The sequence below is a fragment of the Malaya genurostris genome, unplaced genomic scaffold, assembly GCF_030247185.1.
Source record: "Malaya genurostris strain Urasoe2022 unplaced genomic scaffold, Malgen_1.1 HiC_scaffold_101, whole genome shotgun sequence".
Classification (NCBI taxonomy): domain Eukaryota; kingdom Metazoa; phylum Arthropoda; class Insecta; order Diptera; family Culicidae; genus Malaya; species Malaya genurostris.
The window spans coordinates 1-5000 of NW_026682590.1; positions in this window are offsets into that span (position 1 = coordinate 1).

Sequence of the window (5000 nt, forward strand, 5' to 3'; positions counted from 1 at the left end):
TTTACTAATCGAGTATTTCAAAAAACGCGACATCCCTAGGAGTGACCTATCCTTGCCACCGGGCTGAAAAAAAAAGAACGGTAGCGTATACACCGCCGTGAAACGGCCCACCTGCTGGCTGAACCACCAGTCCGAGACAAGAACCTTTTCAGGAGAATACCTGCTAAACAGCTACCGAAGCGCCACCTACCTCTGATAAATAAAAGCTGGGATTTCCCCCACCAGCTAAGGGAGGTATTCAGTAAAAATTAATTTAAATCGTTGTCGATGCGCCACCTAACTTTGAAAATTAAAAGCTGGGAATTCCCCCACCAGAAAGGAGTGGATGACACGAATTTAACGGAACAAATTTAACTAAATTACTTTCATGAAGAAATGGTCCTTTTAATGAATTTTATCAGTATGTTGAACTATTATAAAAACCAGAAAATAAATTCTCGAATAAATAAACATAACTACAAGCGTGTTTATATTTAATAACTTTATAAATCTACCATATGTACGAACAGACTTCGATTCGCAGTTTGACTGTGCCGTATAATAGAAAGATAATGAATCACATTTAATCAATATTGTATGACAGCTACTCGTTATTTTAATTTCGCAGATGTTGCAAATTTATCGGTAAGTATGCAAACAAATGTATTAATCCTAACAAAAAAAAGGTTAATGTGAAAAAATACGCCCGCTACCATTAAAAAAATATTTTCTACCCAGAAATATCCTCATTCTATAATACTTAATCAGCATTATGTCCAATTTTGAGCTCCCAGATATGGGTCAGACGGAAGATATTCAATGAACAATATGAAATCAGTGGAGGTGGTCATGGGAAAGTATAAGTGGATGGAAAAAAGTTGTTCGGGACTACAAAAAACACATTCTCCACATATCAAAATTCCTATTCTGTAATACTTGATCTACATTCTGTCCAATTTTGAGCTCCCAGATATGGGTCAGACGGAAGATATTCAATGAACAATATGAAATCAGTGGAGGTGGTCATGGGAAAGTATAAGTGGATGGAAAAAAGTTGTTCGGGACTACAAAAAACACATTCTCCACATATCAAAATTCTTATTCTGTAATACTTGATCTACATTCTGTCCAATTTTGAGCTCCCAGATATGGGTCAGACGGAAGATATTCAATGAACAATATGAAATCAGTGGAGGTGGTCATGGGAAAGAATAAGTGGATGGAAAAAAGTTGTTCGGGACTACAAAAAACACATTCTCCACATATCAAAATTCTTATTCTGTAATACTTGATCTACATTCTGTCCAATTTTGAGCTCCCAGATATGGGTCAGACGGAAGATATTCAATATGAAATCAGTGGAGGTGGTCATGGGAAAGTATAAGTGGATGGAAAAAAGTTATTCGGGACTACAAAAAACACATTCTCCACATATCAAAATTCTTATTCTGCAATATTTGATCTACATTCTGTCCAATTTTGAGCTCCCAGATATGGGTCAGACGAGAGATATTCCAAAAATATTGTACGATAATCGCATGCAACGGCTCTATCGAAACGCCATCTTCTTGTGATTTCTTTAACTAAGCCGGATTTCTCCCACCAAATCAAAAATGAAAAATTATGTTCGGGACTACAAAAAACACATTCTCCACATATCAAAATTCTTATTCTGTAATACTTGATCTACATTCTGTCCAATTTTGAGCTTCCAGATATGGGTCAGACGGAAGATATTCAATGATCAATATGAAATCAGTGGAGGTGGTCATGGGAAAGAATAAGTGGATGGAAAAAAGTTGTTCGGGACTACAAAAAACACATTCTCCACATATTAAAATTCTTATTCTGTAATACTTGATCTACATTCTGTCCAATTTTGAGCTTCCAGATATGGGTCAGACGGAAGATATTCGATGATCAATATGAAATCAGTTGATATGTTCATGGGAAAGAATAAGTGGGTGGAAAAAAGTTGTTCGGGACTACAAAAAACACATTCTCCACATATCAAAATTCCTATTCTGTAATACTTGATCTACATTCTGTCCAATTTTGAGCTTCCGGATATGGGTCAAACGGAAGATATTCATTGGTTAATATATTATCAGTGGAGGTGGTCATGGAAAAGTATAGGTGGATGGAAAAACGTTGTTCGGGACTACAAAAAACACATTCTCCACATATGAAAATTCTAATTCTGTAATACTTGATCTACATTCTGTCCAATTTTGAGCTCCCAGATATGGGTCAGTCGGAAGATATTCAATGAACAATATGAAATCAGTGGAGGTAGTCATGGGAAAGAATAAGTGGATGGAAAAAAGTTGTTCGGGACTACAAAAAACACATTCTCCACATATCAAAATTCTAATTCTGTAATACTTGATCTACATTCTGTCCAATTTTGAGCTCCCAGATATGGGTCAGTCGGAAGATATTCAATGAACAATATGAAATCAGTGGAGGTGGTCATGGGAACGAATAAGTGGATGGAAAAAAGTTGTTCGCGACTACAAAAAACACATTCTCAACATATCAAAATTCTTATTCTGTAATACTTGATCTACATTCTGTCCAATTTTGAGCTCCCAGATATGGGTCAGACGGAAGATATTCAATGAACAATATGAAATCAGTGGAGGTGGTCATGGGAAAGAATAAGTGGATGGAAAAAAGTTGTTCGGGACTACAAAAAACACATTCTCCACATATCGAAATTCTTATTCTGTAATACTTGATCTACATTCTGTCCAATTTTGAGCTCCCAGATATGGGTCAGACGGAAGATATTCGATGATCAATATGAAATCAGTGGAGGTGGTCATGGGAAAGTATAAGTGGATGGAAAAAAGTTGTTCGGGACTACAAAAAACACATTCTCCACATATCAAAATTCTTATTCTGCAATACTTGATCTACATTCTGTCCAATTTTGAGCTCCCAGATATGGGTCAGACGGAAGATATTCGATGATCAATATGAAATCAGTGGAGGTGGTCATGGGAAAGTATAAGTGGATGGAAAAAAGTTATTCGGGACTACAAAAAACACATTCTCCACATATCAAAATTCTTATTCTGTAATACTTGATCTACATTCTGTCCAATTTTGAGCTCCCAGATATGGGTCAGTCGGAAGATATTCAATGAACAATATGAAATCAGTGGAGGTGGTCATGGGAACGAATAAGTGGATGGAAAAAAGTTGTTCGCGACTACAAAAAACACATTCTCAACATATCAAAATTCTTATTCTGTAATACTTGATCTACATTCTGTCCAATTTTGAGCTCCCAGATATGGGTCAGTCGGAAGATATTCAATGAACAATATGAAATCAGTGGAGGTGGTGATGGGAAAGAATAAGTGGATGGAAAAAAGTTGTTCGGGACTACAAAAAACACATTCTCCACATATCAAAATTCTAATTCTGTAATACTTGATCTACATTCTGTCCAATTTTGAGCTCCCAGATATGGGTCAGACGGAAGATATTCAATGATCAATATGAAATCAGTTGATATGTTCATGGGAAAGAATAAGTGGATGGAAAAAAGTTGCTCGGGACTACAAAAAACACATTCTCCACATATCAAAATTCCTATTCTGTAATACTTGATCTACATTCTGTCCAATTTTGAGCTTCCGGATATGGGTCAAACGGAAGATATTCATTGGTTAATATATTATCAGTGGAGGTGGTCATGGAAAAGTATAGGTGGATGGAAAAAAGTTGTTCGGGACTACAAAAAACACATTCTCCACATATGAAAATTCTTATTCTGTAATACTTGATCTACATTCTGTCCAATTTTGAGCTCCCAGATATGGGTCAGACGGAAGATATTCCAAAATTATTGTACGATAATCCCATGCAACGGCTCTATCGAAACGCCATTGTCGGACCAACTCCGGCTAATGTGAGGAGGATTTAGGTGTTGGATGAATGTTATACGGCTACCACGTTATATGCGATAGCTAACGACTGTAGCAGGTATTATGAAACGCTACGGTTGATGGTACCATCATCATCATCAAACGTGGCTGTTGGTCGAACTACGCGTAATCGACCGTGTAGAGGATGGGAATCTTTTGGCAATTGTTTTGCTTGCCCTGCTTTGCTACGACACCAATGCACGGGGGGCTCATACGAAAAACAAATGTGTGCGCGAATGTACGAAATAGAAAAACGTTGTGGTGAAACTCGATGGCACAGGAACACGGCCACTAGTATCCCAAGCCGGACTTTTTCTCTCGACACGAGGATGTGAAGGAGGACGGTGATTTGATAGCTATCCAAAAACGGTGTTGATCGACCCCCGTTTGTTCATACCAGATTGAACTGACTCGGACTAACTCTTGGACGAATTCTGGTTGATCCTACCAGTAATATACGTTTGTCTCAAATGTTAAGCCATGCATGTCTAAGTACAAACAGATTTAATGTGAAACCGCATAAGGCTCAGTATAACAGCTATAATTTACAAGATCATTTAACTAGTTACTTGGATAACTGTGGAAATCTAGAGCTAATACATGCAAAATGCAGGGACCTCGCGGAACCTGTGCAATTATTAGTCAAACCAATCGTCCTCCGTGACGCTAAAGTTGAAATCTGGATAATTTTGTTGATCGTATGGTCTCGCACCGACGACGGATCTTTCAAATATCTGCCCTATCAACTATTGATGGTAGTATAGAGGACTACTATGGTTGCAACGGGTAACGGGGAATCAGGGTTCGATTCCGGAGAGGGAGCCTGAGAAATGGCTACCACATCCAAGGAAGGCAGCAGGCGCGTAAATTACCCAATCCCGGCACGGGGAGGTAGTGACGAGAAATAACAATAAAAGACTCTTTTATGACGTCTTATAATTGGAATGAGTTGAGCATAAATCCTTCAACAAGGATCAAGTGGAGGGCAAGTCTGGTACCAGCAGCCGCGGTAATTCCAGCTCCACTAGCGTATATTAAAATTGTTGCGGTGAAAACGTTCGAATTTTATTCTTGTCCAACACG